Consider the following 24,976-nt stretch of genomic DNA (forward strand, 5'->3'; position numbering starts at 1 on the left):
TCAGACACGAGAAAAAATATTGGTTAAAAATTATTTGATTTTCCCCTAGGTTATTGTTTACATTGTTTGGAGAGTATTTTTTTTTTGTCAACTGTAAACGGAGAAGTTGAAGCAGACGTCGAAACTTAGCAAAATGGCGATTAAATAGGCCTAAATAATTCTCTATCTGCCGATCTTCAGTAATTGGACGTCAAAGTAGTAGATTCGTCAAAGTGATTAGGTAATTTCGGAATCTAGTTTATTACAAAATGTTAATTTCGTACCCCCCGGAGATCGTTTATAATTATTATTGGATGGCAATATGTAATTCGACAGTGTCCTATGATGAGCCCATGTTATGGCGAATAAGGTTTGCGTGTTTAATTTGGGTATTAGATTTGTGGCACTGTTGTCTAACTTATAAAATACCATTAAATATTTACAAGTAACGCTGAAGCTATCATGAAAAATTTTCTAATAACTTAAGAGGCGGGAACTCTAGTTTTGCGATGGCATTTTGTCTTTTGTCAATTCCGGCGATTACGTCACAAGTCACGTGTTTATTAAAGAAGAAGAAGAATTGCAACAGAGAGCGATTTTGTGACATACATGTTTGATTAAGGTTAAATTCTGATTATAGAAACACATCGTTGATTCGAGGAACCGGATTTAACTTGTTTTGAGATTTCATTCAATTCTGCAATGTGATACACCACCAGAGAACCATTTAAAATTAAATTAATAAAATCCGTTTGTAAACGTCGCGTTTGTTTGGTATGGAAATGCGGTAAATTCCATTAGCGGACTAAAAAAATGCGGATATGTTTCAAAACCAGCATTGTTGAATTTTGGCTTTTGGTAAATAGTTTAAAAAGCTTTTTTTATCGGTCGACACATCTGGAAATTAGTAGGATTTAGCAATCTACCCTGATGTAAAAAAAAATATTTGCATTGTTTTTTTCATTAGGATTTCGGTTGAAGACCCATCTAAACGAGTTTACTTTCGTAATTCCTTTTGTATTTTAATGCGATGCCGCCAACTTATTGGGAATAAATAAAAAATATTTCAAAAAGCTCATTTTCTATTATTTCCTTTAACTCTCCATCAAAAGTGTACCTTAAAATTTTCGGAGGTATTATTAAGATTTCAGGAACGCGCTAAGTAATTATTTTATATAGGATCTTTTATCAGCTTAACGAATTTTACACTAATTTTCTCCGATTTTTAACATGGTACAGGCTGTACCTAACTACTATTTGAACTATTGCCCTACCGCCATTTTTCTTATAACTTCTTTTATCTTCCTTTTTATTTATTAATAACTATCTAATACCAACGGGTTAAAGTTTCATCTGCAAGAAGTACCTTGTAGGTGTTTTCTTAATTTTATTCATCTACAAATAACTATTTTGTAAACATTTTCATAATTATTTTGTGCAGGCTTCTTTTTATTTAAAAATAGACTCAAAAAGTGTTTTTCTTTAAATTTGCCTCATTAATTATTGGAAAATATTGAGGAAACTTATTTCAAAATCTCAAACAGGCATATGGTCCCGATTTTTCCCTTATTGACAGTTCGTTTTTAGGGAGTGAGCATGGTGTTTTATTTAAAAATGTTATTATATAACAATTATAGTAGCTCGTAACACACAGGTCGGCTCAAATCAAAAATCTGACTAGATTTAGTATATTTGATTAGTTGAAAATAAAATTTTACGCATAGTTTTCATTGGAAGAGTCTGCCAGGATGGTATGCCTCACTTCAAGTAATTTCAGCGGCCAAGTTCATCCGATGACACATCGGAAACGTTTTTTGTACAATCGCTAAAACACGTTTTTTAAACAAACGGAAATGCAAGTTAATGAAACTTCCGTGATTGCAAAGTCAAATTTATGAGTTAGAATGAAAAGAAATTGCACACAACCCGCAACCCACGCACGTGGATCTGATTGGAAGTTGGCAAAACAAAACTCTGACTCTGAGTCGGAGATGGTGGGCCCATACAGTGGGGAAAACGGTATAAAACGGCTACAAGTTGCCCTCGATTTTCACTTAGCGCTGCGTTATTGCCAGCGCATCTCTCCCGATCGCTTTGCATTCCCGGACTTATTGTAGCGCGAACCGATAGACGAAACTCCTGAAAAAGTTTTCCAGACTCGTGAATTTTAATTTTTTCCCCGGCAAGTTTATCAAACGGGTGGAATTCGAGGTGTTTCCTGACAGATTCGACAATTCAAACTGGGTTAAAAATTTATTTAGTAGGTAAGTTGCTTGTGTGTGACAATTAAAAGGTTTGGCTACTTCAACTTATCAACGGTAATTCACAAAAAGACGATTACTGGCAATATTATTAAAATCGAAAATATATTGATATGGATATTTGATTATGACTGTGATTGTGATCAACTAGTTTGGGTCTATTTTACATCAGTTTTTCTACATAAAAATGAAAAAAAAAACTAACAGTACCAATTATAACAAAAATTCTATTAGAATTTGTATAACATTTTTTGCTATCACCTATACGTAGTCGCTATAAACATTTTATTATCAAATGTTGTTAACAACTTTTATTTAATAAGAAAATTTCCAGAAATTCTTTACAATGAGCGAAACAGTTAACTACATTATTTTGTGAGAAAACAATGGACCCTTTTGAACCTAATGAAAAATGAATTCAGAATAAATCGAAATTTACAATTTTGTATTTGAAATAATTTTTTATAATTATTTTAACGAGCTCTATTGTCCTCTTACTGTACATTCACAAGCTTTTAAGATGAACGTATCCAACAAAAATATCTGTCTATCTATCTATTCATCGTATCCATAAATGTAGAGTTCACACCAACATTACGTAAATTGATACATAACTCTCAACGAACTGCAGTTTGTGTGCGGCTTGATAAATAATATCGACTTCCAATAAGTGTGATGAATAATTGAAATATTGGGCCATCGATTTTAATTTATTATAACCCACGTTTCGTTTAAAGAGTTAAGACCTCAGTTATCGGAATCGATGTCCATTAATTCATAGGAAAATTTTTATTTTTTATGTAAAGAATCATCGAAATTGATTTTATTGATACCTCATTACCTTAACGCGGCGCTGAAATTTGTTTTTTGATCCAATTTTTCAATTCTTTCTTTCATTTTTTTTTTAAAAGACCGTAAAAGAATCTATAAATATGATCGTTCCATTATCACTCTCAAGCTTTTCTCCTTCGTACAATAAAAATGGCTGGTTACTAATAAGCTAACAAGAAACCTTAAAACCTTTAAAATTTCCTCTACTGCATTATTTTAATAATCTGCTTAACTGCCGTTTTATGTAACTACTTTCAAATATTTTCCCTTATTACGGTTGAAGGCAGAAGAAAATTGGTGAATGGCGCTTTTTTTTAAATGGACCTTCATCCACTTTAACAACTCTGAATACAAATAAGCATTTACTTAAACAATAAATGTTCATTCGCAGCTCTTTTTCTGAGCTGCGTATGGTGCATAGTATTTTAAAAGCAGTGTAGCGATTATACTTTAACACATTTTCGAAGTAGCTGAAACTCTAAGCTCAAAAGGGAAAGCAAAGGGGAGCTTCTTTGTAAAAGGAATCCGGTATAGTTTCGATATACCCGGAAGTTTGCCAATCGTCAAACGGACATCGGTAACTTTGACACCATCTTCATCGTAATCGTAAGGATTGTGTTTATTGTCTGGGAGAATGCGAAAAGTTTTAAATGCTAATGGTAGTTATTTGGACAAGTTCTTCTATGATGCAATTTTTGGTTAGTCACGAAAATGCTTTTTAAATAACATTTTTATTTATAAAATTCGAAAAAAATACTTTTGACATTTCCAAAGTGCAAGTATAGATTTAACTTTTTTTTAAATACTATCAGAAACATGGATGGAACTGCAAAATGCATCATTAATAAATAGTATTCGTATTATGCTAGACATTTTGGACTGGAATGGAAACAAGGGTATTTAAAAAATATATGAAAATAGACCTAATTATTATACTTATAACAATATTTTGTTATTTTCAGTTACTGTCAACCATTTATTAGTGATTTAATTTAGTAGTTAATGTACAATACGTCAAAAACTGTAATAGTTATCAAAAATAAACAAGAAGGCTTAGCCTTATTTATTAACAAAATTTCCATGATAGGTGTAATCTAACAATTAGACATGCAAAGTGTCAATCAAATATTTGAAAAGCTGCTTCGTTTTACATTTTTAATAAAAATGTATAAAAAAAACGCTATAACTTACACTGTATTTCGAATTAGTAGTAAAATCTCTGCATTTGTCCTTACTCAAATGGGAACATTGTTTTTATTTTTTGCAAAATATCAAATTATTATTTAAATTTAAAAAAATAAAATTACAAAGTAACGCTTTTCGGTAATTTTTAGCCAAAAAAAAAACTGATCTACTGTTCCTAACTGGCACACAACGCTTACTATTAGATTTTCGATAATTTTTTGTGTGCTAATAAACCACTTTGGTGTTTTTGAATTGCGGGTTATTCCTATTCCTCGGACTGGTCAATTAACCGGTTAATTGACAGGTCAATTGACCACTCCTCAATTGACTAATCAAAAAATGTTTTAAATAACATCTTGCAAATATATTATGCGTTTGTGATGTCCAATTTACCTATAACACTCTTCAAGGAATATCCGAATGCGACACTTAACGATTCGGGGAATACATGTAATAATAAGGACTCCATTTGGTTCCCGAAGGGACCAAAATAAATATAAATTAAACGGTATTTTTAAATTGACCGGTCAATTCGACAATTCTAGTCATTCCATATTATTTTGAACGTTTCTTATAATTAATATTTGTTACTAAACTTATAACAGGGCTGGCTGATCGTTTTGATTTTTGTTATTGTTGGTAAAAAGATATAAAAATAGCGTCTTGTATTTGAGGGGGCAATTGAAAGAACCAAAAACGCTCCTCGAAAATTGAAACAAAATGCCCATAAATACTATATTACAGAAATTAACACACTAACAAACTTGAATATTTCGAAGGCTGCAAAGGATACGATATCCATTTCAAAGAGCAAATTATTGGATGCCTATTAGTGGGATAATATTTACTTTAAATATTGATGAAGTCGATAATCAAAGACGCACCTCAATATGCATTACCAAGGGAATGTGTTAGATCAGTTAGTTAAGCGAAGGGCAAAGAATGGAATGAGAAAAATTTGTTGGCCTAGCGCATGTTCCATATCGTCGTAGTATTTGGAAGTTATGTTCATACAAAGTTTCAAAAATGGAAATAAATCCAAAATTAACCAAAACTTTAAAAAATTAAACTAAACATTGTACATCACGTTCTAATCATCAATTTTTGAAAATAGAAAACAGAACCAAAAATTATACGAACAGGATTGGTGGAGCAGTTTTTTAATTTCACTATTTTTTTGCATTAGGGGTAAAAAACATTGGTATAACATCGATCTGCATGGAAATAACATTTAGCAATTAGAGAGCTGAATTAAACAAAGAGCGCGGGATTGTCCAACGACAAAGGATTCGTAAATTCTAAAAATCTCGTTGTTATGGGGGGCTTATACGCAATTGGTCGCTGTTTGCCATATCAGATTTCCCTTCTTTTGAAGCCGATACAGTTTCCCGTCGGGGAATTTTTACAGCCAAAGGGCATTTAAAAATATTTCATATGCAGAAATCCTTAGGTCCAATTGTAGAACTGTTATCGACTGCTTAGTCTTGCAGTGCAAGAGAATAAATATTTTTTTATGTGTCGGAAAACAAAACTGTTCTGAAATTTGATTGTTTGATTAATTTGTATATCTTAGAAATTATATTATAATTACATTTTTTTCCGTCAGACTTTACAATGTTAAATGAAATGAAAAAGTTAACGAAACAAAAAAATAACAATACTACACATATAACACACAACTAATAATGTACAAAGACAGGTTACATTTACACAATTAAAAAAATTGAGTAATATTATAAGTGCTATATAGTATTTTTAGAGTATAGGTAAGGTAAGGATAAAGCAATACATAATCGATCGATTGCCTAAGTTCACTAAGAAGTAAATTACTGCAATTATACTGTTTCTTCATTCAAAAATAATTGGTAATGGTTCTTTAAGAATATATGCAGACACTTTGTTTGTTAGGGAAATCTATGATACGAAAAAGAAGGATGTGAATCTCTTAACAAAATACTTATGGATTCGCAAGCTTTTACTGTTTCAATTAGTTAAAATTTCACACATCTTTAACTCATCCATCTCTTTATGGATGTTGATTTGTGCGCTAAATTAAAAAAAGAAACCTGCCTGTGGGCACGCTGAACAAAGCAGATATTTACCCTTTTATCTTCATCTCGTTTTGACATTTTTAAAGCATATTTCCCCAATTAAATACCCTTAAAAAGTTTCAATTAAACCCAGTTTTTGCCACTTCACCTCAGGAAACAACTGACTACGCGGGTTTGTTTCTCAAAGATTTGAATAAAACGCAAACTTCAAAAGCAAAGCAAATAACACCAAGCTTATAAACGGTAATAACTCGAAATCCGACAACGCAAAGTTTAAAATTAAAAGTGGTATAACGTTTAGTTAAATTCCTGCTTCATAAATCTGTGTGTGGAATGTGAAATAATTCCCACACTCCCGACTACGTTTTACAACAGAAAAAAAGACGAAAATTTTGTGGAAGAAGGCGGTACGTTTTTTCTTGGTATTGGTTTAACGGCGGAAAAATGTTTTCAGTTTGTATTACCTCAAGACATTACTTTTCTGATATTGAAAAAGAAATTTACCCAAGTTTGCTCCACAACGAAGTGCCTATAAATTTAGGCGACTAATTTGTGAGAACTCAAACCGATTGTCTTGATAGGATCAACAATATTGTGTCATTTACAACAATGCTTGTTTTTCATTAAAGAGATTCCGGGCGCTTGTATTAAAGGTAAATTTTACATATTTTGTTTGTTTATTTAATAGTGTTCCTTATCGTTTATTTTCGAGAAGGGTTTTCCCTGTAGTTGAAACTCCTTTAAGATAGTATCTTTGTTAAAGTTAAACCTAGTATTAGCAAACATGTATACTATACAGTGCATTCTAGTGAGCTTATTTGCATTTCTTAAATAAATATTGTCTAATTACACCCCCACCAGATTCGTTTTTAGTTGATTTTGGTCTAGGACAAATTAGTACGTGAGATTCATTTCACCCGCAGGAATTATTTCAAGTTTTTAGAGTGCCGCAATAAATTCGTTACGGCACCGTTTCCCTCGGCAGGAAATCCAAGAACATTTAATTAGATGCAGTTAACGGGAGCTAAGAACGGTTTTAAAAATCTTCACGGAAATGGGATATTTCTCTGTTAAATTTATTGGAACTCCAACTTGGGAAAAATTGTCCCGAAATTTCAAATTTTATTTTTTAAATTATACGCTACTGAAACGTATGAATATTTAATTGTTTTAATAAATTTAATATTTATAATAAATGTATATTAAATTGCAATAAATTGGTACATTATAATTCAGTCCACCGACTGTGAAATATAAACAGGTGTGTGCCGCATATCTGCGGACAAAAAAACTGCTTATATGGGGTAATTCAGAAGGTATGGGTCGAAAATTGTGACCAAATACATGTTGCACTTTTGCCGTGTGCATCAGGGCTATTGCTGCTGTCTTGTCTTGTCCCAAAAATATATATTTATTTGATTATCCCAACGGTAATAATACAAGCAATTTTTTGAGGATGTCAACAAAATTAATAAAAACGAATAAGGGATTTAAGTGGTTTTAACTTATTTCACTTAAATAGGGTTGTTCAAATCCGGTTCTGAATGTATTGGTCCGCGCTCACCGCGGTATTCGGTATATATTGTATACAATTGAGCGAATTTTCCTTTTCTATTCAGATTTTGAATGCATTTTTTTATTGTTAGATGGTTGGTCCAGATTCAGTTCACCATACTCAGAAATAAAAAACAGCGTTGCCCTATTACGGGGATACATTATACAATAAATAAAGGCACTTGGTGGCGGGATCCAGCATAGCTGCTCATTTAACCATCCTAACAATCATATATAATTTAAAAAAAAGAAACTCGACTGATTATTTATATACTTAATGGAGGGATTCATTCTTTCCTCATTAACAATACATATTTGAACTTATTTATAAACGACTTAGCGGATGGACAGGCTTTACCAGTAGCAGGGACATCATTATAAACTTCATAATAAGTGATAAGTGATAGATAGCCATTAATATGATCATATCTCCTGAGATTATAGCAAAAACGTAAACAAGAATTCTGAATTTTTTGCAGACATCTTTTATTTTTTAAAGTAAGACACGGTCAATGAACAACGTCTCCACATCCCCAAGTTCGTTAGTATTAGACTATCACACAGTTCTATTCGAATGTTCGTCGTGAGAATGTTGTTAAACATGTACAACATTTTCATTTTAAAAAATGTTTTTTTTTATTATCATATCTTAAATTAACATCCACCAGAATTCCCAAGTTTCTACAGACGTGCACAAGTACTAACCTAACATTATTTAAAACTATATTAAAATTATAATTATCGCAGACACTCTCTCTATAAGGGCCAACAAACTGCTATTAAGAAGCAGACCGTGAGCCGAAGACAACCGAGATACTGGTTTAAATAAGCTCTCTTTTCATTGTGCAAGCCTTTAAAAGGCGAGAAGTCTTTAAGGGAATGTGTTTATTGTGGTATTTTAGTATTAAATATAGTATTAAGAAAATTTTGCATATCGTCTACATAGTTAAAATAGCCGTAATCACGGTAAGTACCAAATTTTGTTTGATTACAGGGTTTAGCCACTTGCAAATATCGATATAGCTTCTCTGCAGTTTATTACAGTTTAGGAGCAACACTGTTTTCGGTCAAACTGTTTCTCTTCCAGAATCTTTGCAGATTTGTCAGTCGCTATTATCTCATACCAACTTCTGATATACTGCAACGAGTAATCAAAGTTACTGGTAGTATTCTTTAGTAGCAATTACCATGTTCACATAATTTCAATAAAACGTTGTTTCGTTCCCAGACGCAGACGTTGAACACAAAACTGCACCATCGTTACGTTGAACATAAACTAATTTGCGACCGACGCAGTGAACCACAAACCTCGTCATATAGACATAACTAACTACAAAACAGTGCACTCAAGTAGTCCCTATAAAAACTGCCTATTTCATCTTGCAAATATCGAGTATGGGTCTTTCACGGCCATTGTTGTTAAATGTTAGTAGAAGCACAGGGTAAGACAAATATGTCAGATATAGGTAATATAAAAAGGAAAGTAGTAAATTCATTCTGCCCAAAAAATCTGATATTCCGCTGTATTTTCTCATGCAATATTGAATGTTTCTTCAGCCCCTGACTTCTGTACGTTATCTTATGGTCTTGCAGATGTATTAAAAAAAGCAAACTTAAATTCATGCTCCGCCACAGCAGAAATCTTACCGATAACATTTCTATGGAATAGGAGACATTGTTTCACTGAGAATTGAAAAAGTTCGTTAGTGTTGGGACGCCCTTTATTACTCTTAAATGGCGCTTTTCCATCGTTCTGTTGTGTGCAACATCTGCGTCTCGAGGGACAAACAGAGTCGTTGTAATAATAATCATTGTAGGTCCGATTATCGACATTGGGTGTGGAGAAAGTGAAAATGTAAGGATCGAATTTACGAATTCATCCGAAGAGCCAGATGGCCTATATTACTTTCCGACTTCTTTTTTCTTACTTTCCAATCCAGACCAATTTTTTAAGGGAACGTCAGGAAAAAAATGTCCGATCGGATCATTTACGGCTGGTTCAAATTCTGCTTCTTCAGTCAGGTGGTAACAATACATTAAGTAAGTTTATGTTCATTCACTTTAATCTGGACAGACAATTTCTTTCTTTTATTCTTAAACTCGCATTTGCCATGCTTGAGAATTGAAAAAGCCGTTTTGCTTTTCATTTTGGTGCAGATTTTACCTTAAAGTTTGTTTGACACTAACAGTGCCTTAAAAAAATTTATCGAGGTACTTGATTTGCGGATGTGTATGAAATCTTAGTTTGGGTTAGTTTTATTATTGTGATTTTTAGATGAAATAACTTTTATGATAATTTTTTGACAAAATTCTGGAAAAAACATATGTAAAGTAATTTACATTGCTGATCGTGAATTTGACATTTTCCGCAAGCTTCTTCAAATAGATCTTACTGGTAAACTAAGGAAGACGGCTGGAATATTCCCCCCTTGTTGCGAAAAAACGCTGCCCGCAGCTCACTTGTGAATAGTGTATAGAGTTATTTGACACAATTTCATTTAGGTTGATTTACAAATTAGGAATTTTTTTTTTGTTTAAATTAAAACTGTGGAGTAAAAATTGACACCGTTTTGTCAAACAGGTGGAAATTATTCCCTTTTGCTACAACGTGCGAATGTGCATTGGATAAACAATGAGAATGTCGAATAATTTCAATCCCCATGTGATCGTCAAAGAGCGTTAATTTTCGCGGCCATAAATTTGCCCTCGAACCACAGACTAAACAAGAAATTATATTAATTCTCATTATAATGTCGGGGCAATAGGCATTGGTATGCTAAAATCACATCTACGTTTTGCAACGAATTACGCGTACAATATGTTGCACAAATAATGACACATTATCGCTGGAACGTTGAATAGTTGAATGGTTCCGTGTAATGGAATAAATGGTCATTATTTTCGAAAACCCAAAAAAACGTTTTCTTTTGACTTTTTGATTTCGTTCCCTTATACATGATGTCACATAATTCAGGGTACACAGTAGTGATTGTAGTCTTAAAAATTAATAACGAGGCGTCCAAGTAAAAAATGATGACGATGATGATGAATCGTTCAAATAGCCAATACGTGTCGATACTCATGCGTCATGCTGAAATTGAAAACCTGTCTAAACTCCGAATACTTGTGCTACACTTTTGCCCCCTCCTGCTTTCTCACAGTTTGCTAGAGATTGCGATATGATATGTTCATCAGAGAAGATGAAAAAGTCGGCTTGAGCGCTTAGTCATGTCTGATAGCAACGGTCTTAATCTAAAACTAAACTAAAAAAAGTTTTGGAACAATAAAACAAAATCACATTTAGTAAAAAATTATGTTTAATCAACAGAAGCATATCTAACGACATACAAAGAAATATGTATTCCTTGCGTGAAGACTTGCGAGTAGTGTGAAATATAATTTTTTATAACCTAGTATAATTTAATTTGATTGCAGAAGCATTTTAATATTTTAAAATAAACGTGTCCGCGATACGGGTACAACCAGTTAAACTCTGTGTGTAAAGTATAATCAATAAATATTATAGTTATTATTATAATTATAATAATTACATTTGTTAAGTTTTAGATTGCTGTCCGTTGATTTTATATTTGACATCGATGATAGCAACAATAATAAAACCAATTTTCCAATCAAGGAACGTGCACGCTCATTGCATCTGGTGCCGTCATAATTATCGGTGCCAAACACGACAATGTGTTTACGTTAGTCTCAAAGCATTTTTATATTTTTGTATCGACAATATTATAGTTGTTTGCACTAATTAGTAATCTAGGATTTGTTTTTACAACTTTATTAATCAGTACAACATACGCAGATCATATTTTTATGAATGATGTTCAACATAATCTTATCGATCGTGTTTGAAAAGATTTGTATGTATACCCACGACTTTATATAGGATGATTTGTATACGAGCCTTTTTGACAATATGCATACATGGCTTATGAAACGGCACTGAGTTTCAGTTTTGAGGTATTACTTTTTAAAATTGTGTTTATGGTGTACCGCGAGTTTCAAAAGTACCAGAATGGTCAAAGTGTGTGTGTGTGTCTTTTATAACTTACTATATGTACAGCATTCACATATTGGAATAATGTTTAAGTCTACCAACCTAAATCTTAAGGTTGTTCACATAATTTAGTGCAGTTTAAAATTTCCAAACTTTTTTTAAAACGGGTTTTGACTTTAAAAGGCAAAACCTTTGGCACATTTTCAAGGAAGAATGTATATAATCATATAGATATTTTACTACACAATTTTTATAGAAAAAGGTCTATTGTTGTCTTCTCGCATCGTAATCCTAAGAATTTGAAAAGGATTATAAAATTTTTTTCGACGAAACAATGTCATTTTGTTAATCGTATATAATTTGTGATATTATATTTCAGGATGATTTTCCAATATTTTTCCTTGAAGATAAATAAGTGGTTTATAATTAGACAATTATATACAAAGCAACTTTTTTATTCTGCTTAGGGTAGGTTCATTTTGTGTGCTAAATTTAACGACTAGCAGCGTCCCAGTTACTCTTAACTCTAGGTTAGCCCTGTATGAATCCTTAGTGTGTAACATCAGTTCAACCACAATCAGGAAACCGACAATATTAAAACAAATGAAGCCGGTAAATGTGTTATTTTTTTATAGCGGGCATTCATTATTAATAAAATAATCAATTTTATAACTCGGCCGGGTAACTTTTCCGTCCCGAATCATCCGAAATTCACAAGCGCAACTTTTCTGATTTCACGGCGGTCAACTTTAAATCCGATAGAGCCAACTAACCAAAACGAATTATTGTTTAGTCTCACGTCTCGGGTTTCCGCCGCGCAAATTTTGTTACATCAAAATGGGAAACAGTAAAATGTTTTTACGACGACTTTTCGAATTGAGCCGGGTAATTTTTTGGTTTTTTCCACTTGGGCAATCGAATTAATCTGTGGATTAAATTAGATTATTTGTTTTACAGCAAGGAATAAATGTTGTACATGACCGACGTAAAGTGACAAAACATTTATGTCTGTCAATTTCTTCCTAAAGGATCGTAAATTCATGACAGCTGTATAGAATAGAATGGTGTGTAGCATGTAAGCAAAAATGTTGAGATGTATCTATGGATGTAGTCGTCTGTTACAATAGACCATGGACCATAGGCAATAGACCAAACTAGTTAAACAGGGTGTTTCAAAATAAATGCAAAAAATAGGGTTTGTTATATAAACGTTGGAACAAATGCCTACCATTATGGATGGAGAGCGCTACAAATAGTTTTTTATTTTTTATCTTAAAAACGAAAATAGATAGAACAATAAAATTTTACAGAAGTATTAATATATATTTTCTGCATTTTCTTTTAAATCAACATTTATCAATTATCTTTTAAATATGGGGAATATGGCTGGATTATTTCTTATTACATTACAAGACGCACTGATCCGATTTCTTTTAGATATCGCAAGATAAGATAATCCAAGGGATTTAAACATATTTTTGTCATTGCATAAGGTAGTCCAGTTCAATTCCCTCAACTCATTTTTAAAAAAATAAATAAATGTTCCGAAAATGTGTTTTTATAATACTAATACTTCCGTAGTTATTTTGTCGTTCTATCTATTTTCTATTTTATCATTATTTTTCCGCCATATTTGCAGAGTTATTTCTCCGACCCAACGTAATGAAATACCGTTTATTTTAAATAAGGAATCACCCCCTCAAGGTTGCCGCATTTGCTTTGAAAAACCCTGTATAATTAGGTTGGTTTATGGTTTATGTCACAGGCGGACACGTCCACAGGTACATCTTGACATGTCTACACGAAACTTAATGCCGAACAAAGCCTGTTCTTAAACACCTAGCAGGAAGTTAAGGTTATTTGGTAAGAAATTGTATTGACATAAATGTTAAGTTTTTCACATTTGTTTTGAAACACCCTGTATAGAGACCTCGACTATGTTGACAATAATGATAATACAGGTACTTTCAATATTCGCAATAAGGCATGCAATTTTAAATATGGATTTCGTACAATAAACGTTCAACATTTAACAGGTTTTAGTTTGGATATGCCCACTTTTTGGACAGTACTTTGTCAAAATATACTCAGATCAAAATAAACTTTGAAGAAAAAAACGAAAGGAAATGACACAAAGTGCAGGTTACTGAGTGAAATGTAGGGGCACGGGAGGAAGATCATTCCCTCCTGTACGATATCATCAATCACTACTTCATTTCGGCCCCTATATCTATGTGCGATGTCAGAATAGTAATGAAACTATCAGAAGGCTAAAATACTAATCAACAAGGGCTTCTATAAAAATATCCTAAAAAAATCTCGTAATATGGAACGTAAAGTTTCCATATTGGAAGGAGAATTCAATAAGAATTGATAAATAACTTAATAAATAAATAAAAACTAAATAACTAAGACGGAAGAAACTATAAGGTTGTTCGGAAAGTCATTTCGTTTTTTCCCGTCAGAGGACTTAATTACGTTTTTTCGAAACCAACTTCACACTTAAGCCGCATAACCATTATATGCCTTGAGAGCTGATATTGCAAGGCTTGTGTGTGAAAAAGTTCTATTAATTCTACGCAGCAGTTTTTGGTTGGTGCCCTTTTAAATATGGAGAGCAATAAGCAGCATTTTCGTCATATTTTACTTTTTTACTTCAGAAAAGGTAAAAATGTTGTCCAAGCGAGAAAAAAATTGACGGATGTGTATGGAGAAGGCGTGTTAACAGTACGCCAGTGCCAGAACTGGTTTGCAAAATTTCGATCCGGCAATTTTGATGTCGAAGATGCACCACGGTCTGGAAGGCCGGTCGAAGCTGACAAAGATGCGATAAAGGCATTAGTTGATGCAAATCGGCGAATAACCACACTAGAGATCGGTGAGAGATTAAATTTGTCGAATTCGACTGTTTATGGCCATTTGAAAGGCATGGGCTTAACCTCGAAGCTCGATGTGTGGGTGCTCCATGTCCTTACGGAGCGAAATTTGTGTCGTCGCGTTGACGTGTGTGATTCGCTCCTCAAACGTCAAGAAAATGATCCATTTTTGAAGCGGATTATTACTTGGGACGAAAAATGGGTTGTATACAACAATGTTAAACGCAAGAGGTCATGGAGCGGAAAAGATGAACCGGCTCAAAGCGTGTCAAAAGCCAACATTCACCAAAAAAGGTGATGCTCTCCGTTTGGTGGGATGTCAAAGGAATCGTTTTTTTTGAGCTTTTGCCGGACAATACAACGATTTATTCAGAAGTCTATTGTCATCAACTGGACAAATTGAATGATTCACTTAAAGAGAAGAGGCCCGAATTAATCAACAGGAAGGGTGTAGTGTTCCACCACGATAATGCGAGACCTCTCACACAAGTTTGGTCACTCGCCAAAAACTTTTACAGCTTGAATGGGACGTACTGCAACATCCACCATATTCTCCAGATCTGGCGCCTTCCGACTACTATTTGTTCCGGTCCCTGCAAAATTTTTTTGATGGCAAAACCTTTACCTCAAATGAAGATGTCAAAAACCACCTGAACCAGTTTTTTGCCAGCAAGGACCAAAACTTTTATGAGAGGGGAATTATGTTACTGCCAGAAAGATGGCAAAAGGTGTTGGACCAGAACGGCCAATATATAATTTAATAAAATATTTATTCATTATACGAAAACTGGCTTTCATGGTCCCCAAAAAAAAACGAAATGACTTTCCGAACAACCCAATAGATATCTATGAAAAACGTCGAGCCAGAACATATTGACTAGACGGAAAAAGACTCTCTCTTAACAAAAACCATCACTCTTTTTTAGTTCAGGTATGCTTGATTGTGACTTGCTGGTCAGCTTTTTAGGCGACCTCGTTCGTTTAAATAAACAAATGGTCGTTAAAATCACAGACAACATTTCGAGCATCTGTTTTTGATGACAATATAGCGTTAGCTTTTTTTTTATCAGAAAATCGTTTTCGTATACATACTAGGAAAGGACGGCTAGTTCCTTACAGATACATAAAATTTATCCCGATTGCTTTGTTTACTTTCGTTAGTTCTTTATTGACCGAGGGGGATCGAATGGCGATTTTTATGTATGTACAGAAAAATATTGTCTGCGAGACGGCCACGGCTCGTCGCCATTTATTTCAGAGCGCATTTTTCCCTGTTTATCTCGGCGGCGAATCTGTCAGTCAACGACCGCTCAATTGATTCTACTTAGTGTAACTTTTCATCAACATTGAAAATTGTCGAAAAATATGGAAATTGTTTACGATTAATATTGATTTTCGGTATTTCCGTTACCACGCAAGAGGTGGAAAATGCAATCATAAAGCTTAAAAACAACAAAACAGCGGGCTCTACTGGACAAACCACCTGAACATCATTACAGAGTTATTCAATTACATGAAAGGGGTACGACTCGGGAAGAAAGGTTTGCTCCAAAATTTACTGTAACCGAATGAGTTTAAAAATAAAAAGTCAGCGGGTGAAAAAATATGAAAAATTCCCACATCATCATCAAAATAAAATCAACGTCAAATATTGTTCCTGTGCTATTTTCCAGTGCTATCCGTTCACAACTTTTTTATGGTTATGTTTTACCACTGGAATTAAAGTTGATCGAAAAAGCTATCTTTTGGAAAAATATTTTTGCAAATTAAATAACAAGCACATTACCATGTTTATCAGTGAAATCTCCGTCGCAAAGAAAAAGCAAAAACATGTTACCCCAGTTAGATGTTATTTACAAAATGCTAAGGAGTAAATTTTATTTTTTTATGATGGTGACACCACACCACAGAACAGGAAATTTTCAGTCAGTATGTTGAATTACCAACCCAATTTTATATCTAAATGTCACTTACTCGTTATGTGGTCAAATGAATCATTCCAATTCGGATTATCATAATAGCAGATAGGATAACCTATTGGGGTCGTTATTCGTCCCAGTTGGCACTTCCTCGTGTCATTCAAAACATCATATCTGTTTATACTTTATCACGAGCAAATGAGTAGTTTACGTCACAGATATATTGATAAGGACATTTAAGACTGAACTGTACATTTAGTTGCATAAATTTATTTTCCTTAATACTATAATAGTAATAATATTGCTAATGGCGTTATTATTACAGAAAATGTGACGTGATACTTTCTTCGAACCCCTCTCGTCAACGCGTTTTTATGTCATTCTCGAAAGGCCGGATGAAGTATTAAATGTCCGGGCCGTCTAATGACCCGGATTAAAAGGGATCTTGTTTTTGCGTGCTTTTTTTATGGTCATGTAGAATCCATCGTGTTCCAATAAGAAAAAACTTAACTTTATTATCAATTTCATAATAGGCTCCAAAAATACGATACCAATTACGATCAGTCAATTACCCAATTCTGACGGTCACGTAATACGTCAGTCAGTGAATATTTTCATGGTGTTTTTTTCTTACCAAAATACTAAAAATATAGAACACTTAATATTTTTCTCCCATCAAATTCAAAACGTACGATACTTAATAAATTGATATTTTCATTGTTAATTATGGGGATGTGAAAAGAAAAGGATGAAAAACTGTAGATCAAATAGGGGTAGAGAGTTACAAGGAATTGTGCTTTTAAGATGATATTTTTTGAAATTCGAAATAGTCAAAACTTTTTTTTTTTTCGAGAAACACTCTATACAGTTCTCTAAAGTCGGTTGTAGATATATTTAAGGTTTAGTTTAGTTTAGACGGATTCCAATTTGGGTAGTGCGAATGGAACTCTAAACTTAGGTGTTGCAAAAACTTGGAAGGTCGTTAATTGGTTCACTTAAAAGTTTCCCCTGCCGTCCCGATTTTATAGGTAAAACGTATCGTGAGCGGTTGTGGCAATTGATTAAATTTCGGGTTCGCCGGAGTATGAACTGATTTAGGGAATTACCCTTCGCACTGTTGTCACCACTCAACCGCGCCGTCATCATATGGAAACATTTTTTGTTTATAATCTTTGGAAAATTTTGAACCTCGGTATCGTTTGTGCATCACAAACAATTTACGAAAATTTTTAAATATATCATTAGAAAACGTTTTTTCTTATCAGTTTTCTACAACAAACTATCCAAAACTAATCAAACTTCTTACATGAACTAGACTGAATACTTTAATAAAAGCTTTTTCTACTTATATTTATAATAAACACTCAATATTAAAAGAAAACTAACAGATATAATATCATTACAAGGCAATTAATTTACTAAGTATAGTTAAGATAAACAAATAAGAAAAATATTTAATATTTACCTATAAACAACACAGTAAAAATCAACCAAAACAAAAGCGCACATATAAAGAATTATTAAAATAAAACAAAATCCAATAAGACAACTACCTAAAATAATCACCTGAAATGTTCGAAAAACTTCATTTATTCATTGGCAATCTGTTGAGTGTACACCAGGAGTCAACAACTTGAAGAACTCTGAAGAAGGCGACAGTCATCTTGATTTTTTTAAATTAATAAAAAACTAAAATTTATTTGAGTCCTTTAGTTAGATAATTCCCAAAGGAAATGTTAATCTGCGTCTTAATATTCGAAAATTATCCGGTTGCAGGTACGGACTGATAAAATTCAGAATTACATGTTTTCACCTTCTTAAAAATTATACTTCACAAGTTTGACTATGTCAGGTGTATGAATGATCTGCTGTGAAGTAAGTACGAATCGAGAATGCGGTACAAAATACAATCAAAGCTACATAGTATAGAGTGGTGGTTATCCTCCTGCATCAATTTGTGTATCTTTCTACAAAACTGTACAACTTATAATAGAAAAGTTTTAAAACCAAATAAAGTTTAATTTATTTTATCACAATTTGAAAATAAGACTGACTTAAAGAATACAGTAATTAATTAATATGACGTGTGACAATGTATATTCGAATAGGTTTTTTTTTCTAGTATGAATCCAAGACAATGTTTGTGCCAATAGTTTGTTACTTGGAAGAATGTTTTTTTTTCCAAGTCACACCGATTACGCTTCCATGAAAAGTGTTTCAAAGATAAATTGAACAGCTCTGAAGCTGTACGGTACGCACAACAAATTTTTGTAAAAAATAATTCTCCCAAAATGAAAAATACGCGCGACTGCGCGACGTTAATATTCCAACGTGCCGAGCCAATCAGAAGGCAGGAGCATCGATGTAATCCGAAGCGCGCTTCGTTTGATATCGCGTTTAATCGTATAGCAGCCGGCCAATTTTAAGCGGTTCATTTTTATTTTACCGCGAAGAAGGCAGAATTTGTAGATATTTTTAGGACATTTAAGAGGGACACAGAACAACGAAATTCCGAGGAGAATTCGAAAAAAAGAAAAATTGAGAAGCAAGCATATTATCCTAATAAAAAGTAAAATAACTATTTATAAACCTTTCATTTTCATATAATATTTTATTTTTTAGATAATTGCATACTTTAATCAGTGTTTTATATATTGCATAGTTTTTAATTAATAAATAATAATTGTATGATATAAGGTGGAAATAAATTTTATTGTCCTATTGTGTAAGTCAATTTACCCTCAAAATACGACAAATAAAAGCAGTATAAACACATTGTCAATTTTATTTCATAAACTTTAAATAGAATTAGCACATTAACCAAAGTTTACTTGGTCAATGATCAACAACAAATAATCTAAGCGATAACCAATCTGTCAAGAAAGTAAAGAGGGCACCTCCGATTCGGTTTGAACTTGGCGCCATAGTCAAAACTAGCCGCCGCGTTATGATTGGCTCGGCACGTTGGAATATTAATGTAGGCTCGTAAGACCTGCTGAAGTTCTCACTTTTCTATTACTTAACCGTAGCTTAAATTAAAAAACTAAATAGTTTCATCATTTCATCAACTATGTCTGTCAATAAACATTATGCAAAGTTTCCGGGGAATTACACTGCAGACATTTTGAACTGAATTTGGTTTTGTAACATAAATTTGACTTTTGAGATATCCCCATGAAAAATGTGCAGTGGTTTGCTTGAAGGTGGTAGACACTGGTTCAGTAGAAATACTGAAAGGATGTCGAACTTCCATTGTCTTTATTTTTAACTTATACAACGTTTCGGACAGTTGTTATCAAGTGTAAACTAAAGCTTAATTCTAAGGAATGATACAACCCTATCAGAGAGAACTTCGCTGCCACTTGAGGGAGTGTTGGAGCTTCTGGGGTGCTGTCTTCATAATTCTTACTTTCAAGTCAAAGATAAGTTTTGCGCACAAGATGATGCCCTGCCGATGGGTTCTTCTCTCTCTGGAGTGGTTCAAAACTCATGCCATAAACACTGCAACTTTTAAACCTCAGATCTGGCTTCGATATGTTGACGATACCTTCATTATCTGGAGTGGAACCGATAGACAGCTAGACTCTTTTCTCAATCATCTGAATTCTTTGCGAACATCAATCAACCCTAAACGACGTTGATCAGAAATTAATGTCGTCAGCTATGTGATTGTGAACAAAGATAGGCAAATATCGGCCAAACATTTAAGAAATAGTTAAGGCGATAAATTTGAGTTTTATATATATGGTTGCTATAATTTTCGTGTGCATCGCCATTTTCCGAAAAAATAATTCTAATATCTGCCTACATTATATTAAATAAATAATTAAAAATGTCTAGACGCTGTTCAGGCCTCAATTTTAACAGCGAAATTGTTTATAATAAAAGATCGAATTAAATTAATTGAAAAGTGTAAAAAGTAGTGGGGTATTACAAGTCGGTTTCTCCACTTTTCGCAAGCTAAATTGGTGTATAATTGGACATTCTAGAGAAGGATGTAGAAAAAAGTAATTGTTCTATAAAGGTAAGAGGGTATTTGCGTTTAATGTTAACATTTGCAATTTGCATACAAGGTACAGCACTGCAGTGGTTTAATTGTGACAAAACAAGTGATTCGTACAACAGCTTGCGAGTTTGCTGATAAAGACCATGTCTATCCCTTAGTTTATTGGTGATGTTCTCTGAGCCGCAACTGTGAATAAACAGTGAGACCCAGAGATCCAGGAAATGGCAAATTTGTGTTATTCAGTTTAATTGTTTTGAAGAGTGATTAGGGTTAAGTTTGCAATTTTTAAAAAATGGATAAATCAGTATTAATGATATCCTCAGCTATTTCATGAAAATAAAATTAAATTCGAGTTTCATCCGCATAAAAATGACAGTTACAGTGGAGTTAAAGATTCAAAACAGTATACAGGGGACCAAGAATACGGCCCTGTGGGACGCCACTGTGAACATCCGGGAACGATGACCCGTGTTGATTGTAAACAACCCGCTGTGTCCGGCCAGACGAAAAGGAACCCAAAAATTTTCGAATGAAAATAAGTAAAGTAAAATAGGTAAAAAAAATTGGACTGTTATTTTGACAATTTTACGCCAAGACAATTGAACAGAGTGTTGTTTTAGCTTGTTTTATTAAACTTGCTCTTACTTTGTTACATTGATGCATAAATACCCGAACTAGAATCAATCAAAAGTATCAACAATGTTTATCTCAACGCATGTGTTGCAGAACTTAATACGAAAACCTACATACTTTGAGAAATGTACATTTTAATTTACATTTTTGTATTAGAATTTTCTTGGTCTTCCCTACAGACCTTTGGTGCGCGCCAAAGGAAAATTCAATATCGCAACTTAGAATTTCAAATTAGCGGCTCAGGACACATATTCTTGAGTCGACATATTTGTTTTGTAATTGCGTCACGAAATACGTCGCTCATATAACGCTTTGCTTGTACAACAAAAAGTAAAACTTTTGTTTCAGGAGAATATATCCTGCCAGTTTTTTACCACACATAATTTTGCGTTCCTCAGGCAAACCCTTCGTTAAAAGTATAGTAGATTGTTAATTAGATACAAATTTAAAGTTGCTGATTGTAGAACATGATATTGTATTTATAATAAATTCACTACGTTATTGGGAGTTTAATAGAATGATAAAAATACCTTATGTTCTCTAAAATATCCAATTACCCAAGCGGGTGTCACATTAGACTTCATTAACTACTGTGGCGACCATTTCAGACGTTTCCGGTGCTTGGGCCACGTGTGGCGTTTATCAAACTCGTTGCATAATGTACTATTAAAATTTCGTCGCCTCAAATCAGTTCGGTTATTGAATCAATGTTGGTTTCAGTATTAGATACATCAGAAAGTCACCAGGTCTTCATCTTGATTCATTATTTAAATAATAACTCACTCCAGGAGAACGAATACAGCAGTTCGATTCGTTCTGGCTATTTAATAAATAACCAAATGATCGCAAAGATCTATAATTTTTTTTACATGCCATCTAACTATCAACTAAAACCTCGAACAGCCCGTTTTTTCTTAATTGATAAAATTTATTATTAATGTCAAATTAACGAATAAATATCGGTGATGTAAAACGTACGGAAAAGAACACTATCTGAAATGCAAGGAAATATTAAATTAATAAATAAATGAATCTAAATTGATGACGAAAGAGCCACAATTAATAACTTACTGTTATCATTATTTAATAATTTCTATACTTGTCACAGCATATTTAGTCATAGCAACATCAATCTATCATCGCTAAACATACAATAAGTTTAAAATAAACAAATAAAAAAAACAAAGTTCTTTTTTGTACTCTAAAACACTGAAATTCAAGCGCTTTCCCCAACATATAATTCCATGCGCCAACATAGCAATAATAATACACCAACAACTCAGTATTGAATTTTTGTTGCGTCAAAAAGTCTCTTAATAGTCAGTCAACTATTTTAAAATTAGACGTTGCGCGATCACCTTTTGTGTTACAGTTCATTTGCCGAATAAAAACCTCTTGCAACTAAAAATAATGGATTGTAGGTGGAATAATCAATGCGTGATCCCTACACGTAGCTATTTCAGGCGAGTCCTATGTACCTACGTATCAATATCCAAAGAACCCCCGACAAACCCCTAATGTTTACTTAACAATATGGGTATTACATTCTATAAGCGCACGAAAACTTATTTTTGTCATAATATACAATTATAAACAGATATTAATTTGTTTTAAATAAGAATTACGAGTTTTTTAAATCCTCGTTTCAGATTTAAGATCCGAATTAAGTGGTTTTACCTCGTAAGGCGTATACGTTTACCTGTTACAATTTTTTTATTGATATCAGATGTTAACTAAGTGCTACAGATTTTTGCGATAAATAAAAGGAGTGTTTATTGTGGAAAAAAGGTGTGTATGTGTATTTGGCATTTTACCAATTACGTGTATGAAATCTCTCGTTCTCCCGAATATAACCGCACAGCATTCAAGATCCTTTTTGATTTACAGATTAAGGCCTGTGCCGAAACCATTCACAATACCGCCGCCACTTGTTTCAGTTAAACGAACACAATTCAATTAAATCCTGGATATATTAAAGGACGAAAACAATCCAATTTGCATATGGCTACGGATTGTTCGCCGACAAGTGACTCTCTAGCGTTTTGGAGTTAAAAATATCCGGTCGAAAACAAGAAGGCTGATTTTTATTGACTCATTTGCATTTGTTTGGAAAAATTAGCTGACGCCTACGTGAACGTAACGAAGATTAGACACCAAGCGATTCCGTTTCAATAACATCAATGAACTCTATGTCGAAAATGCAATACCAGTAACTTATTAAAAAGGCGAAGTTGAACATGGCAATTAATTAATTATTTACTTACGTACTTTACGTACGTGTACGCATCGTACCACTCATTTTTCAATGGCACTGTGTGTTAAAGAGTAAAACCACATTTAAATCAGTTTTTCAGATGTTGGAATAATGTATATCGATTGTTAATATGCGTCACATTAATTGGAGACAATTTGCTCAATTTCGTTGTGCTCACAGTCGTAGATAAACTTAGCTACAAATTTTTTTTTGAGCGGTACCGAAGAGAGCAGAACAAAATATTTTATCTTGATGAGACGTGGATAAATGAAGGTTATATAGCAGTTCAGCATGACTCTTTGATCTATCGGACCATGGACCTGTTAATTACAACAGGGGAGATGACATTTCCTCAGATTTATTTAGATATTATCTACATGCCCAATATTTATTGTGTTTTTTATTTCATTTTACCGGTATTCTACCTTTGGTTCACACTATTTTTAGTGTTGGCGAACTAATAACAACAGGCAAAACCCACAAATTGGCCCAAACCCGGGTGGACTACCTGGAATCAATGACAGACAATGAATGTGACTCTGTAGTCCCCTGGCTCTACACTTTTCTAGAATAGAGTATAGTAAGATAATAATAATAATAATAATAATAATAATAATAATAATAATAATAATAATAATAAACATTTATTGCCAACAATATTGATTACAACATAACATTCCCCAACAATAATATCGTGCGTTATGGACTTGCCTGTGTGTGCACTTAACAGCTGAAAATATGTTTTTATTATTTATTATTATTTATTACTTCTTATTCACTGCTTGAGTTTATTTTTTATTATTCAATTATTATTTTGTGTCCCGTGCTATTTTGCGTAGCTTAGTGCAAGTATTTTTGATTTTTTTTTTGGCTAAATCTTACCGCTGATTTTATATATTCACTAATTTGTAATACATACTTTTACGTTATTAAATAAATCTATACTAAAATAAAACTTGTTTTTATGTAGCATCCCTTCAAGCCATATTTTTGAGTGACAATCAAAGGTTCAATTATGGTTTTATTGGCTGCACTTCATGCCATGATACAGTTTGGTTGAACAGCAGTGATTGAACTGATACACAGTATACATTTTTTAACTTTTTTTTCTAATTTCATTAGAGATCTATAGTGGCTCCAAGATTTTTAATTTTATTTATTTTTAAGGTACAATTACAGTGGGGGCGATCATGACAAAGCTACGGATAGTTACGTCGGTAATAGTGGGTCATTCACTTTTGTTATTGTTGTTATATTTGTTCTCTATTACTTTCGGAATTGATCAGAAAAACATTGATTTATTTGAATTAAAATTCTCTGACCAAATTTTAAATTTAGCTTAGTTATTTTACTTGCCATTTTGACACCTGCATCACTGAAACTAAAAGTTTCCGCCACTTCCACATCTGAACTTA

General features: G+C 33.1%; 1 protein-coding gene across 2 annotated transcripts in view; it reads left to right on the forward strand.

Annotated features, from left to right (window-relative positions):
- The first annotated feature begins 2,025 nt into the window (after positions 1–2,025).
- Positions 2,026–24,976, forward strand: part of LOC132705414 (prothoracicostatic peptides) — a 42,458-nt gene continuing 19,507 nt past the window's right edge. The window contains exon 1 of one of the 2 annotated variants that reach the window (XM_060675992.1): positions 2,026–2,243. The gene's annotated coding sequence lies outside the window, so the exon portion shown is untranslated. The remainder of the gene's footprint in view (positions 2,244–24,976) is intronic. The other variant, XM_060675991.1, reaches the window with a different exon arrangement.

Source organism: Cylas formicarius, unplaced genomic scaffold (assembly GCF_029955315.1).
Source record: "Cylas formicarius isolate icCylForm1 unplaced genomic scaffold, icCylForm1.1 PGA_scaffold_7__23_contigs__length_41026272, whole genome shotgun sequence".
In the NCBI taxonomy this organism is placed as follows: domain Eukaryota; kingdom Metazoa; phylum Arthropoda; class Insecta; order Coleoptera; family Brentidae; genus Cylas; species Cylas formicarius.